We start from the raw sequence: 20,049 nt of genomic DNA on the forward strand, positions 1-20,049 counted from the left end.
GCTCTGTCCCACCTGAGGATTTCGTGTGAGTGACAAACCAGTAAAACTCACATGCAAGAGGAACTAGCATTTGTGAGAGCAAATCATCCAAGAAACTAGCAACTATCATATATAATGATACTTATATCATACATTTAAATGTATGCTTCAAACTCCTATCCACGCCAATTTCTTGGGTCTCATGGCAAATTTTTTAAAAAGGTCAAAACAGTTTTAAAAAATTATGATATAACCTGGACATGTTTTCTTTGAACATATGTACCCTGATTTATTTATGTCACCCTAGTAAAATAATTTAAAAAAAATAAATTAAATTAAAAAATTGAAAGAAAAAAAAATTATGATATGTATATATTTAACAAAGTTATACTTGTAACACTCAAAACTACATTGTGATAATATAATTGTGCTACTCAAAGGTTAATTACAGGATTTACATACTGTATATTCATAATATAGTTCAGGCATGTGTCTCAGTAATGGGACATCCATAAGTTTATAGATATATACTGAAGATCTTCCTCTTTTGGTCTGATCTGTACTTTTCTACCTAATGTAACAAATCCAACTTTGAGAGCTTTGGGGCTCCCTGGCTCCCAAGGACTCCCTAACTCTGACAGGCTCTGAGCAAGACTTTCACAGGCCGGAAATTTAATATGTGGCAATATAGGTGTCATTCATTCATTACATTGCAAATATTGCTTACATATCTAATGGAGTTTAAATGTCCATATTTACAAAAAAAGCAACCAACAGCTGCTAGGAGCCCTGTGTAACCTGGTGAGTCAGGAGCAAACTAGCAGGCTTCCCCTTAAGGCATTCAGGCAGGGAGCAACCGTCACATTGTAGGATCCCATAAATCCCTCAACAGAGAAGATACTTCTCCAGGACCATCCAAGGTCTTCAGAGAACAGCATTTCCAGTTGCTCATGGTATTAAATGCTTAGCAGCCAGGGGTCCTGGTACAGAGAGTCACCTATTCTGAATTTAGCTAGACTTTCTATGACATGCCTTGTTTCCAACACCACCACCTCTTGTTTCTTCTTCTTTTACTTTTCTTCACTTCCTCCTCTTTGCCCATGTTCTGGAAGAAAAATGAGCCCCCACCTCTGTTGAGGGGTTTGGACTATAGTTTCCTCGCTCTCGGAACTTCAGTCTGTCTTCCGCCTTCCAGAAATGTGTTCTCTCTCACCAGAAACCCACACTCCCACATACTCTGTGACTGTTGCCTTCTCACCACTCGGGCCTTAGTTCAGATGTTATCTCTTCAGGAAGGAAGGCCTCCCTACCTGAAGCGGCTCCTCACCCCTACCCCACTGCCCCCGTCGGCCTGTCTTCCAACCTTCAGGCAGCATTGATCACCATCTGTAATTGTTTTGCTCATGTTTTTGTGGGTGTCTGTGTCTCCTCCCCGGAATTCAAGTTCCAGGAGAGCTCAAATCTTGTCGGTCAAAGCCCTGTTTTGTGTCATCGGAGTTTAGACAACTGACATGCAATAAATATTAGTAAAATGAATAAAAGCACTCATTTCAGCAGATGTATTAAGTGCCAGGAATTGTGCCTATAAAGGAGAAAAATTTATCTGTTTGTGAAAAATGTCTTCCTGTCCCTCTACCACTTCCTGCCTCCTCTTGTCACACTGTCTTTTAATCCCCATAAACAGACACACACAAGCTGGCTCTGCCTGGGTGCCTTGTGGCCTGAAGAAAAGAAACTCAAAGATAGGATGACCCCGTCCCCATGGCCAATTGCAACCAGAGCTGGCTCTGGCCGTGGACCCGACAACGGAGGCCGAATGTTTCCTGGGCCTGGCCTAGTAAATATTCAGCTGCAATAAAAGCCATGGTCCAGTGAGCAATTAGAGAAAGGGGCCCAGGTGTCCCTAGAGGAGCTGGTTCCTATTTACAAGAACACACAAAGGCTGGCTGGGCCGCAGCCCACCTCCGCGGCCTTGACTTGATCACAGCAAACAGGACTGACCCAGAGCTCTCCTCCAGACACTTGCAGCTGGCTGGAAAATGAGCGTGATAGTAAACACATGTTGCCTCGCCTGTGACCTGACAAATCAGATTACCTGCCTCCGACACACGCGGGGGCTTTGCTGGGAGGCAACCTGGAAACAGGGCCCTTGGAAGGGACCACTGGGTCGTTGTTGTTGTATGTTGGGGGTCTGCAGTGACTCAGAAAACCTTGCCATTGTGTGGAACGAAGCATCTTTTATTTATTTGATTGTCCCCCGGTTCCAGAGGAGCTCACATCAGCCTTGTTCTTGTCATGGAGCCCAAACCTTCTCATTCAAAGGCTGTATTTACAAACGGAGCTGGATGGCCATAAAACTGATGACCTTGCTGCTTCTGGAATCTCATAAAAAGTTTCCAAGCTGCTCCTCCCTGGAGTAAATAAGGGTGTTGCAGTTGCTGGTCCCCTGGCAGGGCTCCAGCTGGAGCTATTACATTCCTCCCTCCTCGGCTTTCCTCCGAGTGTCAACTCAGAGTGCTTAACTCTGCAGGTGCTGCTGGGTTGGAGCCTTCAAGCTGAAACGTGGGAGCCGAGCAGAAAAAGGGGGAAAGAAGAAAAGATGCAACCTCGACTGGGATGCTCCAGGCACCATGCAAAGGATTTATCATTAATGTTCTCATTCAATCTCTGTAACTTATTCATAGGCTAGCCCTCACTGGAAGTTTAAACTCCTGAGCCCACATATTAAAAATGCTTGTGGCAGACATCGCCCACTTAACTGGGGTCACATAGATACTGTTGATTAAAATGTATAAGTTCCAGTGGCCTGTGCAGCAGAAATAGCCAAGTGATACAGATCAGACCAATGAGGGTCAATGGGCGTGTAGGGATGGGGCTTCAGGGAATCTTTTGTTTTACTGATAAAAAAGAGTCATACTTAGCTAGCATGTGTCTTTTGCCTGTTTCCATTCTTCCTCCTTTGAGTGAGGATGTGAGCCTAGAAGAGCAGCATCAATCTTATGACCAGAAGGATGAAGGACGGTGAAGCAGAATAAAGAGCCTGGGACATGGATGGCAGCATGGAGATGCTCCGTCGGAGCCCACATGCCTGTGCTCAGGCCTCTTAGTAGTGTGAAGAAATCGTCCCCGTCCTTGTGGTGGTGGACAGAATGGAGGGTATCCCTCATCTACGGGTGGGCATACCTATGGTGGGACCTATGACTTGCTTCTAATCAACAGAATATGGCGGAGTGATGAGATGTCAGTCCCATGATAACATTACATTATACAGGCTTTGTCTTGTTAACAGACTTGCTCTAGAGACTCTCCCTACTGCCTTACTAAAGTAAGCAGCCATGTTGGAAAAGCCCACATGGGAAGGAAATATAGGTATCCACTAGGAACTGTGAGAATCCTCTACAAACTGAGGGAAGCTTCTAGAAATGGCAGGTAGCCTTCAGAAGATGGTGATGGCCTCAGTTCTGCAGCTGCAAGGAAATCTATTCTACCAAAAACCTGAACAAACTTGGAAGTGAATTCTTCCCCAGCCAAGCCTCCAGATGAGCATGCAGCCCAGCTTCATTGCAGCCTTGTGAGACCCTGAGCAGAGGACCCGACTAAACCAGGCATGCCTAGACTCTTGACCCACAGAAACTGAGATAATAAATGCATGTCGTTTTAAACCACTAAGTTGGGGCAGTTTGTTTTGCAGCAATGAGTCACCAATACCCTCATTTTACACTGTTCTGGTCATCTTTCCGTTTATGTAACCAAACTAATACACAATTGGTGAATATACAGATAAGGATCTCCCCACTGAAAAGAGTTGAGGGGCGGCAGTTGACTTGTGGAGAAGGTGGAAGATTAGTTGTTGGAAGATGAAGAGAGGCCCTGGCTAGTTGTCTCAGTAGCAGAGCTCAGCCTGGTGTGTGGAAGTCCCAGGTTCAATTCCTGTTCAGGGCACACAGGAGAAGCAGCCATCTGTTTCTCTACCCCTTATTTATATGATCATTGGTTAATTCTTTTATGTGCCCTGACCAAGGATGGAGCCCACAACCTTGGTGTATCAGGATGATGCTTTAACCAGCTGAGTTACCTGGTCAGGGCCAAATAAAACTGAGTATTTTCATTCAAAAAGCTTTAAGCTGCTGACCATTTAGCTATTATCCAAAATATTATAGGTGACTAAGGACTTGGAAATAGAAGATTTGTTCATTTACCCTTTGGGGTAGGTCTTTGAACAAAGGGTAGGACACCAGACTCTGTATTTCTCTTTTTGGTTCTATGGGAGATAGTTTTCTAACATGAGAATAATAATACCAATTGGCATCGCATCCCTTCAGCACTTACTGTGCACAACGCACTACGCCTGTCCCTACACCTGCGTTTCTCTTCCATGCTCAGAGCTGACCTATAAGCTCAGATTAATGACTACTCCCTCGTGACAGATGCGAAAACTACGATTCAGAGAGATTAAGAGGTGGATCAGTAAGCAGCAAGGTTCAAGGAAGGCAGTCCGACCTCATACCCGAGGTGTGTAAACATTACCCTATTCGTCCCACAGCAAGAGATGGAAGACAGAGAAAACAGTCATAAGAAGAGGAAGGGAACCCTTTTCCATACCCCAAACACCTGGGCACAAGTACAAAGACATCTTTGCCATAGAGGGTGGGGCAAAAGTAGGTTTACAGTTGTAAGTACATGAAACACTGAGTTTATTTTTGTACTATTATTTATTAATTATTGTGTCATTTTCCATACAAACAGCTGTAAGCCATCTTTTGCCCCCACCTGGTATTTCCTAACAAGATCGAGGTCAGCCCACACATACAAATGCGTCTCCTGCATTTTGTTTTTTTCAGGGAACATGCCATACGCAGTTTCTTGGGTTCTTCAAAGCTCCGGGTAAGCACGGTGCTTTCTATTCCATTACCTGAGGTACCATAATATAGGAAGGCGTCTTCCTAATACAGACAATTTGAGATGCTCCCCATTTAGGACTATTATAAATAAAGCTGCAATTAACATCTTTGTGCCTGAAGGTTTTTTCCATTATTTTGAATTTAAGGTAGAGTCCTCCAAGTGGTAAGACTGAACCAGAGAGGGTGAGTACAATTAATGTTAGTGATACTCGTGCCCAGCTGGCTCTAGCTCAAAGGTGACAAGGTAAGACTTAAAGACAAGAGAAAGGCGACAAAAGAAAGCTTCTTCAAAAGTGACATGGGGGTCTATGTACCGTAAGAAGGCCAGATTTCTTATAGTTATCTGGAATGTAGTGCTTCTTCCAGAAGCTATAAAATTCTAGCCTGATATTTGGTAAAGTTCCCTGGTGTTTGTGTTTTATAAACTGTCTCACGGCCATGGTCTCAGCCATTTCTACATGTTCCTAAATAAACAGCAGGCCTCACATGCTTTCTGGTACAGACAGACCTCTGCTACGTTCCAATTGGTACCCACCAGATCAACCATATTTTCCATATGCTTAAAAGAACAAAAGGTCTCTAACCCCAGAGGCACAAAAAATATGGCTTGTTTTTGAGGTAAAATAAGTGAAACTTTTAAACATTTCAGTGTCGTGGCTAAATGACCAAGGAAAATCAGTTTCTCCTCCCATCTGCTACAGATACGTTTTGAATTGGGGTGATGGAGCCAGGTATCGGCAAGGAGAAACTTAGGCACTTAATAATGGAAAGGGCTAACCTTGGCTGGACATGACTATGTGTCAGGCACTGGGCTCAGTGCTTTGCATACATTGTTTCCTGTCACCTCAGCACGAGTCCATCAGGTAGATAGATTTGTTATTCCCATTTTGCAGTTGGGAAAATGGAGGGACGGAGAGGTAATGACTTTCCAAGGTCACAGATGTTCAGCCCAGTGGTTGAAGTCAGAAGAGATCTTAGAGACCAGGGAGATCTCACACTTTGCTCTGTGGCTCCAAAAACCACTGTGGAGGCAAGGACACCTAGGATGGGAAAGCTCGAGAGAAAGGCCCCCACCCACCCCGTCTCCTAAATACTAGGACGTGGCTGGAGTTCATGAACTATGCACCAGTGGAAATGAGGACTCACACAGTGACTTCTGCTTATGTGTGGTTTTATTCTCGTCTTCCTTTTGTAAGTCTCCGATCAGATTTTGAGTTCTAAGAGGTAGATGCAATGTCCTCGCCTCCACTCTGACTGGAAACTCGGGAGCTCTTCATTTCTACAATACTGGTCACATTTTCTTTTCCTCCTCCTCCACCTTGGGTTAGGCAGAATAATGGTGGCCCAAAGATGTCAATGTTCTAATTCCCAGAACCTGTGAGTATGTTGCCTTACATGACAAAAGGGACTTTACAGATGTGATTGACTTCAGGACCGTGAGATGGGGAGGTTACCCAGGTTTATCCAAGTGGACCCACTGTAATCACACGGGTCCTCAAAGTGAAGAAGCCTTCCAGGCGACGGTTGGCGGGAGCTGTGCTTATGGAAGAAGGAAGGGTCAGAGAGAGTCAACATTGCTAGCTTTGAAGATGGAGAAAGGGCCAAAGAACGTCATGTCTTGAAGCTGGAAAAGGCAGGGAAGCAGTGTTCCCCTCGAGCCTACAGGAAGGAGTGCAGCCCTGCAGCACCTCGGCTTCCGCCCAGAGACCCCTCTGACTTCTAATGCACAGCAGGACGGGATAATAGATCCGTGTTACTCTAAGCCACTAACTCGGAGGTCGTGTCTGATGGCAGCGACGGAAACCTAGAGCTATCCCCTCCCCTATTTTATTCTTGTGATCAGACTTCAGTGTGAGATTTCATTTGGAAAATAAAACAAAGGGGGCTACTTCTGAAAAAGTTAAAAACAAACAAATTCTTCTCTCTCTGTTTTTGTTTGTTTCTAATATATGAGAAAAGGCTTGGTGTCCAGAGAGAGGACAGGCTTTGTCCACTGTCACATAGTGGCGGGGTGACTGGCCCACCAGTCACTGCACTCACAGCCCCAGTGAGCACTCAGAGACCTGCTCCTCTGAACCAGAGCGGCAGCTGTGGATCCGCCACCTGAGCCAGCACTAAAAACCAGGTGAACTTCTGCCACTCAGCCGCTCAATACATAACCCCCAGCATGGATTAGACATTGTGCCAAGCATTTGGCAAAAAAGGGATGAATGCAACCCAGTCCCACCTCTGGGAAAGCCAGCAGATACACTGGAGAGTGACTAGAACTGTAGCATGTGGAGAGTGAAGGCTAACCAGCCAAGTCCTGAGGGCCACAAAAGGCTGTCCAGGAGAAAGGACATCTAAGCAGAGGCCTGAGGAAGAGTGAAAGTCGGCCGGAAGGGTAAGAAGACTGTTCTGTGCAGGATCACAGTGCAAAGGTGTGGAGAGAAGGAATGGGCAGCTTCCAGAAGTTGAGAATGGATGAAATGAAGAATTCACAGAGAAGGGGGTGGCGGAAAGTGAGACAGGGGAAGTAAGCCTGGGTCGGTACGAAGGGCCTGTGAGCTAAATTAAAAACTCACCTGAATTTACCTTCCATCAATGCCCATTACCTGATGACGATGGGAAGCCATGCAAGGTCTCTGATGCCGACAGAGAGATTGCAAACATAGGGCAAGGTCAGAGCAGGGACACTAAATTTCTGTTGACTGAATTCAGTGTGGTGACATGTATAATTGAGGTGCATGCAAAGTGCAATGGGAAAGAGAAAGGACTGGCTAGTTCTCCCTGGAGGGGGTAGGAAGGTTCACAGAGCAGGTGAAGACCTGCAGCTCAAATGATTATCCAACAAAGGACATGTTAAGTTAACTTATTTTTCTCTGAAATCTTCTGTGAGCACATAAGAATAGTCTCTGTAATCCATCACATTCCCATAAACATTTGCGCCTTGAAAAATTTGAAAATTCACACCTCTATTTCTTTTAATTAATGATACGTCTTCATAGTATAATGTTTAACTAGCTTTCTTAAGGGTGTATGACCATCCACCTACCCCCAGTTCTTCCTTGCCACCAAAGGAAGGTGCCCAGCCCTGAGAGGGTGGAATTGTGATTGGTCTAAGTCGGCATGGCTATTCCATTAACATTTGCCAGACATTCACTTTCTCAAACTCTTTTGCAGTGAAGGATGCACATGTGACCCAGTTTTGATTAATACTATTCTGGTCGATTAGATATAAGTCAGCTGAGAGGACTTCTGGAATATTTTGTTCCTTGATTAATAAAATGGCATAGTAATTTTAGGAAAAGGAACTTGTGCTATTCTACACATTTATCCTTTTGCCATCTTTCCACCTATGAATACTGTTGTGATGTCCTGAGGTGTGGCAGCCATCTCATAGACATGAGGCAAAAAGCAGAAGAATCAATGACCTACGTACATATGGAGGATGAAAAAGCGCAAGAATAGAAAAGTGCCTGGCATGTTAATAACACCATTGAGCTTCTGTTCTCACTTTAGAATACTTACCTCCAGCCTCCTGGTATGTGAGATAATCAAACATCTTTATGGCTCAGGCCATTATCAATCAGGTTTTTTGTTTCTTGTCGCCAAATATATTCTAAATTATATTGCTATTTCCAGAAAGAGGACTACCGGGACTACCTTTCGTCTTACTGGATTTATGCACCTCTAAAACCGTGAACAAAGCGGTAGTCTATGGCCCACTAGCCCGATGAAAATCCAAGATAATGTTTCCCCAATCCTGGAAACAGAAAATTTTCTTCCTCCAACCCTCCCTTCCCGACGATGACTCTTCCTTGGCTGGGAGGAGATGTTTGCTCTTCTGATTTCATGCCTCCACATTCACCCGTTGCTTCATCGCTCTCTGCATTTGGCCAGGTCTTTGGTCATGTTGGTCCCTGTGGAGGGCCTGGCTAGTTAGGAAAGTTGAACTTGTCAAAAAAATCAGAGTCAGATTCTCCTTGGCAATGGCAAAGGTAAGCTGTCACCAGCCCTGTCAACAGTCACAGCAGAAAGAGAGCTATTTATTCATCTCAGACCTTTATGAGTCACAGTCTAAACATTCTATGAACCCTCCTCTGGCAAGTCATACCCTGTCCCGGTCTCTGGAGAGAGTGCTTCCCACCCAGTGCCACTTCAACATAACAGACTCTTGGCTTGTGGCTGTCTAATCTTTGGGCTGCACAAGTGGTCATGTTATTAATGACTCTGAGTCATCATTTAGGACATTCCATCTGGAGTGTGTGTGTGTGTGTGTGTGTGTGTGTGTGTGTGCGCGCGCGCACGAGCGCAAGCACTCACGTACATGCACATATGTAAAAAGTAAACGTAAGATGGAGGTCTACTGTGTCCCAGACAATATACGAGACTTCCCATGGCCTCTGCCTTACTATATACACTTCAAAATATAACCTGTTCTTTTCATGACAAGGGTTCGAGTATATCCACCTCTTGGTGACTGCTCTTTGTAACATCCTCTTGTTGGTCAGTGTCAATTAAAACTCAAAGAATTTAATCATTCTTAGGTGGGTCTGCTGAACACAGAGCGTGAGGAACATGGGAAAAAAGAGCTCTGACCTTTTATAATTTTAGACAGATCTTTAATTAGAATTTTCATCTTTGTTTTTGTCTTCTCCTCCATCTCAACTTACATAATGACTGTGACTATCCTCTCTGGAGTAAGAAAATGCTCAAACCTTGATGACACAATTCATGGAAAGCTTCCCACCTTAGCAACTTCTCACAAGTGTGGACAGTTGTCGATTCTTTCAAGAAGTCATCCCTGATCGCATTAAGTGGTGTTCCATGTATGAGTCGCTGTAACACCTGGTACTTCCTTGAAGAAAGTGCTTATCATATTGGCAACTCCCAATTTTCATGTCAGTTGCCCATGGGGTTGCAAGAACTATGAAAGCAGGGTTTGTATCATGTTACCAGCATCTAAACATTCCCTGACTCATATCAGGCACCTTAAGTAATATATATATTGAGTGAATGAGGTATAGGGAAGGACCACCTTCTACAACCGGGCAGATACCAAAGCCAGCCCTAAGGCCCCTCAACCTGGAAGAAATAATAGGGGAGAGGGTTGACCAGAAGGATGTTTCTGATGTTCCTTTCATCAACACCTTGAAGACATAGACCAGGTATTACACTTTTCTGTCCAACAAAAGGAAGTCTAATCTTCCCTGCCTCTAAGTGGCCAGTCAGCATTGCCAAGGTGTTCTGTTTGAGTAAAATGTTGCAAGCACTCTGGGACTGACAGGCTTCCTTTAGAACCCTGGGGTTAGACGCTATAGAACAGGGGTCCCCAAACTACGGCCCGCGGGCTGCATGTGGCCCCCTGAGGCCATTTATACAGCCCCCACCGCACTTCCGGAAGGGGCACCTTTTTCATTGGTGGTCAGTGAGAGGAGCACATTGACCATCTCATTAGTCAAAAGCAGCCCATAGTTCCCATTGAAATACTGGTCAGTTTGTTGATTTAAATTTACTTGTTCTTTATTTTAAATATTGTATATTTGTTCCCATTTTGTTTTGTTTTTTTTTTTACTTTAAAATAAGATATGTGCAGTGTGCATAGGGATTTGTTCATAGTTTTTTTTATAGTTCGGCCCTCCAACAGTTTGAGGGACAGTGAACTGGCCCCCTGTGTAAAAAGTTTGGGGACCCCTGCTATAGAACATAAGTAGATAGGCATCAATAGCAAAGACCTGTCAATGGGCAGGGACATTATTCTATGAAAGAAGAAAGCTCAGAGCTCACAGTTGGGTCCTGAAATTCCATTAATTATCAGAATGATGGGCCAGACTTGTGAGGAACCCACTATAGTGCTACTACTTTGGTCCTCCAGCCTGACCTCAAGAATCTTGTCCCCACCTTGAAATCTTAACACTGATGAGGAAAGCCCTCCTTGGAAGCAAGTCAGAGTTTGCGGAGGGAGAGAAAGCACACCAGGTCTTTGTTAAGAAGCCCTAGATGGGAGAAATGGCAACAGCCAAGAAATTTTCTGGTTATCAATCAGACCACACGAGACTTTCAGGACCCTGCCGGGGAAAGGAAGAAATGTGGACAGAGGAAGCTCAGGAGTACAGGAAAAAATGCTGAGAGAGGAAACCAAGGAGTCAGCACTAGTCCAGCCTCCTGTTTTCTGTTCGAACAACAGTTAGTTACATGATATCCCTGCACACGATGGAGAAAATTGGTCCTAATATTACAGGCTTGCTATAGAGATTAAAGAAGATGGCTTGTCCACAGCACCTGATCCATAGTAAGTGTTCAAGACATGCAGATATTGTTACCAGCTAAGTAGCGGCTGAGGATCAAAGGCAGTTTCCCTCTCTGTTACAATGTAATCCCCATTCCCTGATGTTTGTCCCAGGTTGGTGTATTCAGTGAATTCCAGGTTTTACCTGGCTGGCTGTCTACCAATGCTAAACAGACGGCTGTCTACCACCCGAACCGCCATCTCCACCCGCTGCCTTTAGCTAACGCCTGGTGCTCTCACTTACCGTGTCTCCTCTATCCATAAATTCAGGTCCTATATAGATAGCTGCCTGGACTTATCTAGAACCACCCTCACTTGAATCTTGATCTTCTCCAGATTCAATGCTGCTTTTAGGTTTTTATATTATCTCCCTCCCTCCCGACTTCCCTGACTCTCTGAAGAATGGCGCCAAGCAGTCATTATGGACTTTTGTGTGGGTTTATCTGTGACTCTCCTGGCTTTCTACTTCTTTGCTAGGAAGCCCTTTTTAGGTGCTCAAGTCCCCCAGCCAAGGCCATAGCCAATCAGCCAGCTGGCTTCCTGGTTGAACAACCAAAGTGCTGGGTTCAGACACCTGGCACAGAGGCAGTGCCCAGGAAAAGTTTATGGAATCCAGTGGTCTCATGTTTCATGTCCATTTCCAGCCCAACACTGGAATGGTGCTGAGACCTTACCCGCAACAATGCTAAAACATAAGAAACTGTCATCTGCCTCGGACCAAAGGAGAAGGAAATTGCTCTTTGATAGATAAATGCGAGTGTGGCAGTGCCCTGAAAACTATCAATTATGCAGATCTGAAAAACACTTTCAACATAAAATGCAGTCTCTCTGAAGAATCCAGAGGAAAGACAGATTCCCAAACAAGGGTCAGGGGGTGAAACTGGACACTAAAGAAATTCATCTTCTAGGGCCCATGATCTAAAGTAGAGGGAGGAAACGCGCTGAGGACCCACCTTGTGCCATCCTTTTTCTCATGTCATTTATACAATGCCCTGTAACCTGGACGGGGCCACTTCCAGGGGAACTATGAAACTCAGATCAGATCAGTAATTTCCCCTAATGGTCAGACATCAAGTGGCCAAGCCTGGATTCTCGTCCAGGGTCTCAGCACTCTCCTTCCCCAGTACTCGCCATAAGAATGTAAACCTCCTCACCTTTTAGAGGGAGCAGTTACCACAGAGACACACTGTCTCTCCGGGAAGCCACCCCCCCCATCTCCTTCCCACTGAGTACTCTCTGTTGAGATCCTGGCGAGCCAGTGGGTAATGGGGCCTTTATGCTTCTCAAAGCCCTTCCCATGCCATGCACTCCGTACCTACAGAGACAGGATAGTGTAGCACAGCCATTAAACTGATTCTTGCTCAGAGCCAGGCAGCCGGAGTTCAAACCCTGGGTCCACCACTTGCCAGCTGTATGACTCTGAGCAAGGTGTTGAGCTTTTCTGTGCTCCAGTGACCTCATCTGTAAAATGGGGTGATAATAACAATCTATCTCCTAGGTTACTGTGTAGATCAAAGGAGTCTATACAAGTGCCGACACAGCGTTAAAACTCAAGCTTTAGTAACTGTTATTACAAGTCCATTTTACAACACTTTGATGAGGGTTTTTGTTTTGTTTTTCAGTTATTGGTCAAATAAAGGAACTGAGGCAGAGAACAGTTACTGTCATGCCCACAGGTCCCACAGCTCATCAAAGGCAAGGCTAGGCTTAGAAAGCAAGGTCTCGGATGCCTCAGCCAGGGCTCTCTCTCCTCCTGCTCACTGAACCAAGAGGCAGAAGAAGCAATTAAGCTGTTGATGCAAGGCGTAATCTCCTCTCCCCTCTCCCACAGCCTGCCCTGTCACATGAACCACAGTGAAGTCACCACAAACATCCATGTATTTATAAACCTACAACATTAACCTCTTCACTTAAAAGCCTCTTGGAAACTTGCTGGTTAAAAGCATTTCAGAGTCTGTCAGAGAAACAAGCTCCCACTGACATCTTGTCTCCATATGCCTTTGAAACTTGTTCCGAGCCCCCTAATCCCTCACCGAGGGACGTTCTCTGCACTCCATTCTTCTAAGGTTTCCACAGTGGGGCGTGGGCATGCTCCGAAAGCTCTCCCTTTTGAAAAATTCCCTTGCTTTGAGTCATGGCAAAATCTGAGGAAATGAAGGCTGCCAAAGGTTTCAACATTTACATAAGCTCTTAATCAGCCCTCAGGTTCATTACAGAGTGACCTATCGATTACCCTGTTGTCCAGGCAAAGGAATGGGACCTTGCATTCTGCTGTTTTGACTCAGAGAACGTAGAGGGAGTTTGGAAAACTGAGCTCTGTGGATGGTGCCTGGGCCCTGGGAACAGGTTCCAGCTCCTCCCTTTCTGAGAGCTTGCTCTGGCACCAAACCCAGGTGCAGCTCCTGCCACTCGAAAGCTAGCAATCAGGAGACCAGGACTGGTGGAGGAAAAGCAGGTTTGCTCAAGAGCTGGATGCTTGAGAAGATGGTGGATTCTCTTCACAAAGACTGTCCTGACCATCTTAATAAACTGGACACAATCAGGGGCTTTTGTAAGTGAGGAGAAAGAAAGAAAGAAGAGAGAGAGAGAGAGAAAGAAAGAAAGAAAGAAAGAAAGAAAGAAAGAAAGAAAGAAAGGAGGGAGGGAGGGAGGGAGGGAGGGAGGGAGGGAGGGAGGGAGGGAGGGAGGGAGGGAAAGAAAGAAAGAAAGAAAGAAAGAAAGAAAGAAAGAAAGAAAGAAAGAAAGAAAGAAAGAGGAATCAAAAGGAGGAGGTTGAGAGTTTGAGGAGACTACTTGCAAGCCAGCACAGCCTGTTCTGATACCTGGTTGAAGGTCAACAGATCACCTGGAGGTGGAAAGTCTGAAGGTCTGCTTCTTTTGAAGTTAGTTCCTAGAATTCTAAAGCAAACAGGCTATTTATCCATGAAAGGGTCATCATTTACAGAAGTAATGTCAAAAGAATGATGGGGTGGGCTACACTCTTATACTGCATTCTTGTTTATTCATTCATTTAGTAAATATTTATTGGTCTGCTTACTATGGAGACCATACTAAGTACTGGAGATGTAAGTGAAGCAGATATGACCTCTGGCATCCTGAGTCTAGATCAGAGGTCCCCAAACTTTTTACACAGGGGGCCAGTTCACTGTCCCTCAGACCATTGGAGGGCCGCCACATAAAGTGCTCCTCTCACTGACCACCAATGAAAGAGGTGCCCCTTCCTGGAGTGCAGCGGGGGGCCGGATAAATGGCCTCAGGGGGCCACATGCGGCCCACGGGGCCGTAGTTTGGGGACGCCTGGCTAGATAGGTCAACAGACACTAATCAAAATAAATGGTGCTATGCATATGTGTGGCAGGGCAACATAAATTTGACCTGTCTGAAGTCAGAGAAGTTTTCCTCTGGTAAATAATGTTTCACCTGTGATCTGAGGTTTTGGAGTAGAACTTCCGAGACAGAACATCTACTAACAGAACGTCTTTATTCTAGACCAGTGGAAAGCCACGGAGAAATCATAGCCAGTATCCAAGGGCATCACCATCCTGGTTATTATATTATTCTCCCTTAAGTTGGGGTTATTTCTCTTTCATCTTATACCAGCTGTTTCTAGCGCAATGTTTTCTAAACTATTTACTTCACATATATTATCTCGTTGAATCCTCACCCAAACCTTATAAGAAATGTACTATCATTATGCCCATTTTACAGGTGAGAAGAGTGAGGCTCAAAGAGAGAAAATAATTTTCCCAATGTCACACAGAGGAGATGAGATTAAAATCAGATCTCATTTATTGTTGCTGGATGGATAACTGGGTGTATAGTCTGGTTCCAGAATTTACTTTTTCCTTTTGGCTTTTTCCCCCTTTTTTTTTTCTCTCTCTCTCTCTGTTTACAAAGCCTGAAGAAAGATGACAAAGTACAAAGATCAAGGAGGAGGCAGTCGGTTTACAGGGAGGGTAAAGGAAAGTGAGAATCCAGGAGCTTCGTCTGCTCCAACCTGAAACGATATCCATGTCAGGAGTGCTAGGACCGTGGACTGCAGGTGCGGGAGCAGCAGCAGCAGCCTTGGCCTCCCGCACTTCCCTCTGCCTGCTCCTCCCGGAGCTTGGGGCCCACAGGAGTGGCCCCGGGCTCTGCCCAGAGCCCAGGAATTCCCAAAAGGAGGCGGAAGCTGGTGTGACCTGTGATTGTTCCTGCGCTGCAGTGACAGTGGCTGTTCTGGGCACTTCAGGAAGTACTTGCTCCAAGAGGCCCTTCCAGCTATTGTTGTTCGGGCCAACCCTGCTGGGCTGGCACCGGGACAGGCTGCTCCTTCCAGGCCAAGGGTGTGTCCAGGGAACTGGGGGCAGGGGGGGTGGTGGTGAAAGGCAGGAATAAACCAGAGGTACTCAGACGAGGAAGGGGTCTTGGGCCCAAGCTTCTCTTTCATTTAGGGCATTCGTGCCAGGAGCTGCCAGCCTGTCGGTTCAGTTCTGTCTCCTCCGGCCATGCACGGCATTGACTCAGAACGAGCCAGATGCTGTCAGTGACGTCAGGGCTGGGCCAGCAAGAACCACACGGGGCCCTGAAAGGAGCCTGGGTACAGGCCTGGCTGCTGGCTCTGCCTGTCCCTGTGCCCTCGGATGCTCCTGAATCTCCTCCTCGCCTTCCCCTTCCTCTTCCATAGAGAGGAAGAGTAACCAGCTTGAGGGGTTCTAGGATGAGCTGAGCTGAGATTGATGTCCTGTCAGGTACACAATGGCACTGGGAAGAAGCTCGTTTCCTTCCTTGCCCTGAGCAGCTGGACGAGGGTGGGCGGTGTGGGGACGTGGTTGGGCAGCACATGTCACGTTTCTCCACATTCCTTCCTCTCACAGGCTGCTGGCCTGGGCACTACGCCCACTGCGGCCCGAATTATCCCGACAGCTGCCCAGCTTCTCTGCGTGGCCTTGCCCGTGACTCCTGTTTGAACCAAGAAAAGCCTCTGCTCTGCTCCAGTCACAGAAAAATAACAAGAATGATGCAATAGGTGTCTCTCGCAGTCACCAGCCACAGAGTCCTGGCTTCCTCATCTCTGCCCCAAACCCATGCCAAGGTTGTAAATTAACGTCTCCCTGTTCCCATAAATTTTGGGTGACTTCCTTGCCACTGATCCACCTGGCAACAGCTCTGCCACCCATGTATTTTGTGATCAAGGCCACCAATCTGGTCCCTGAGGCACAAAATTGGCCAGAGGCAGGGAGACAGTTTTCCAGTACCTAGACCCTGCAACCTGACTTTTCATAATAATGATGATGATGATGATAACAGTGATGTTTATTGAGTATGTGCCCAGCCCTGTTCTAAACCCTTATATTAACTCATTTAATGTTCACCAACATGTTTGGAGGTAGGTACTGTTTATATCCCCGTTTTACAGAAAAAGAAACTGAGTCTCAGGCAGCGAGGCTGGCATCATAGCGGCATAAGACATTCCTCCTTTCTCTCCCCCTTACTTAGTAACACTTTCATCCTTGGACAAAGGTGCCTCAGTGGGAGCTGAGACCCAGCACCATATAAGCTAAGGGACCCAGGAAGACTCTTACTCACCTATGCGTCCAAAAATTAGCAGAAAGACCTCAATAAGGGCTGTGGAAACTAAGTCTCAGAGAGTTTAGGTGATGGCCCACGGCCACCTAATTCATGAGTTGCAGGTAAAATTTAAACTCATTCCTGCAGCTGCCACGTCTTGTATTATTTGTGTTTCCACCATGCCACTGACTCCCAAACAAATAAAACTGGCAGCCTGGACCCTTCAGAGTGATTCTGTACAATAGAATTTCCCCCAGCGAACTCAACGTTTACAACCCCAAACTAAGTTTGAGGAGCAAAGCGACAGCCTGAGTGTTCTACAAAGGGAGAGAAGGCAGGAAGCGTGGCCTGTCCTCTCCCTACCATGAGCCAGGAGCGTGATCCTGGACCTCCACTGTGACTTCAGGCAGACCCCTCCCCACACTGGCAATCCAGGATCCCAGGAAACAGCTACCGTTTGTGGTGCATTTCCATGATGCCAGTCACTGGTCTGAGTATTTTATATAATCTCAAAATAATCACAGCTATTTGCTGGGCTCTGCTACAAGTACTTTCCCCTGTAGTATCTCATTTAATCTGCAGAACCACCCTAAGAGACAGATGAGGCTATCCCTTCCCCATTCCAGGACACTGAGACTCAGAGCAGTGATGCAAATTAACCCCAAGTCACCCAGCCAATAAGCGATGTTGGTGGAATTCAAACTCAACTTGCCTGACACTCAAACCATAACTTTCATGACTAGACTACTTACAGCACCTCCTCTGCCTCAAGCAGGGGCAGATGCCAGAAACAGGCACTGTTGCTTTGCCACTTATCCCACTTGCCTGTCCATCTACAGTTGTTGTTTTATTTTTTTTTATCCTTCCAATCATCAATCACAGTGTGACTTAAACAGGTCAGGGAGAGAGGGTCTCCCGGCCGCCCGTGCAAGGCCACAGCAGCCCACAGCCCATAAGGTCCTTCCCGTTCCCGTGGACTTTATTATTGACATTTGCGAAAGCCTTATCTTTGAAAATAAACTGATCATGTTGGGGGAAGGGTCCCCTTTATTTATTTAGACTCAGTCCCAAGGCTAAATTGGTGAACTGGCAGCTCCAAGTATTTTCTCTGAGCTGAAAAGCCAATTCCAAGGGCTCAGCTGAACAGGTTGGGAAATTTGAGAACCGCACAAACATCGGGGAGAATTCAGCGAGTGGAGCAGTTGATGGTGTTGAAAGGGCTGTATGGCCCAGAGTGCCTCTCCCTCGGGTAACTTCCAAGCTACCCCCTCTTTCTTATCCCTCCTTCCTGCACAAATTAAGTAAACCAAGGAATTCTAAGAAGCAGGCCTGAGGAAGCGGGCTTCTCCAGGAAGGGGGAGGGGGCTACTGGTCCAGGAGTCATTTGTCTTGGGGAAGAGGGTCATTCCGAAGTCACTGACCTGCACACCAGGGCAGATCTCGCGGGCCTGGGCACAAACCCTGCTAATCCTCTGGGCTGTACTGCCCGAGGTGACTGTGGAGAGGGGCAGCGATGGAATGCCTCCTGGTCAGAGGAAAAGTATCCAGCATGACTCAGTCAGGGAGAGCACTTCTTGGAGGAACCATCCAGAAGCCAGCAGAATTTGAACTGAAGAAGCTTCCACAAAGAATGCGTTTCTGCGAGGTCACTCGTGACCACCACGTTACTCTAACTGTGCTTCACTCCCTAAAAACTGCCTCTAACATTCATTTGGAGCTTATCAACTGAAATTTCAAACAAACAAGCTGACATTTCTGGGACAAAACCACTTCCACAGTGTGGACATGGCAGAAATTCCATTCCTTACCCGTAGGAGGACGGCGCTTGACCGCATACTGCATGATTTGAGCTGGACTTGTCACCAAGTGTTTGTTCAACTGTTCTGTGACCTATCTAGACATCACTTGGTGCACGTTTATTGGCCTTCAGTCACACTCGTGTAGTTTTATTCCTAGGCCCCAGAGAGACAGCTGGCTTTCAAGACACAGGGGTTTCATTTCAAATCCCAGCTCAGCAATCTTCACAATCCAAAACAAGCCCCCTACACTTCTTGGACCTTGTTTTTCCAATCTACAAAATGGGGCTAGTATTACCTATTTTGAAAAATCGTTATAAGGCTCAAAAGAGATAATGTCTGTAGTACAGAGTAGGTACTTAATCTCTGGTTGTTGACCCCAAATCAACACCAACAAAAGTCCCCAATTTGGGGTGCAGTGAAGATGGAAAATTTATTCCATACAAAACAGCTCAATTGTGATACAACACAGCTGTACAACAGCTCTGGGACCAGGCATCCTCTCTGCTCTATGGAGACATCTTTTGTATTTCAACTCAGCCAGGGAGACAAAGTCTTCAATTCTTCAGTGGAAGGAGAAAGTTTGTTCGAAGAGCCAGGGGAAGAAGACCTCATCCCTGATCCCTGACTGGTCTATCTTCATGCAAATGAGGGCTCTGAGTCTTCACAGTTTGGCCCAAAAGGCACCGTTCTGATTGGTCAGAATAAGGCCACTCTCATTGGTCAGAGCTGCATAGCTCTGATTGGATAGAGAAATCCTCAGTCTTATTTGTTGAAATAGGATTCCAGGAACCCCTTTATAAGCTGGCTCAGCTAGCAGAAACAATACAGGCAAACAGTTCAGCAAAGACTAATGCAATCCAGTGCCAGCTTTTCTATAAAGTGCTGTTTGCATGAGAGTCTCCTGTGCAGAAATGGCTCCTAAGCTCTGTTTTTGTTTGTTTGTTTTTGTTTTATTTTTGTTTTTGTATTAATTTTAGCCAGTTAGCCACCAGGAGCCCTTCTTAGTAAGTGTCTTCTTTCTCAGGGTTCACATACACTATAAATGTAATTCCTTCCCCCTTACTTCTCACATCAGGCAAAGGAAATACTATTGATAAAAAAGAAAAGGAAGGGAAGGGGAGGGAAGGGGGGGATTTCAACTTTATTTTCTAATCTCACCACCTGTGCCCTAAAGCACCACACTCTGGTCCCTGTGCTAAGAAAATGTTTGAAGCCTTCTCCTCCCTAGGGTCTGTCAGGGTGGCCTCAAATGTAAGCAAGGAAAAGGCTGGGGATCCACGTTGTCAAGTTCCCACAATACTTTCAGCCACAAGCCCATGTTGCTGCTCCGGATCTGATGTCACCATGAACCGGGGCTCTGCAGGGATGCCCCAAACCCCAGATGCCAGAGAAATATTCACCAACGTCCCTCTTTGGATAACCATTTCACATCCTCTCATTCAAGAAAGGTATTAACACCAGAAAGAAAGACATATTTTTGCAAAAGTGATAAACAGCCTCAGTTTAAATCTTGGCTCTGTCGCTTACTATGGGACCTTGGCCAACTAAC

Source organism: Saccopteryx bilineata, chromosome 1 (assembly GCF_036850765.1).
Source record: "Saccopteryx bilineata isolate mSacBil1 chromosome 1, mSacBil1_pri_phased_curated, whole genome shotgun sequence".
Classification (NCBI taxonomy): domain Eukaryota; kingdom Metazoa; phylum Chordata; class Mammalia; order Chiroptera; family Emballonuridae; genus Saccopteryx; species Saccopteryx bilineata.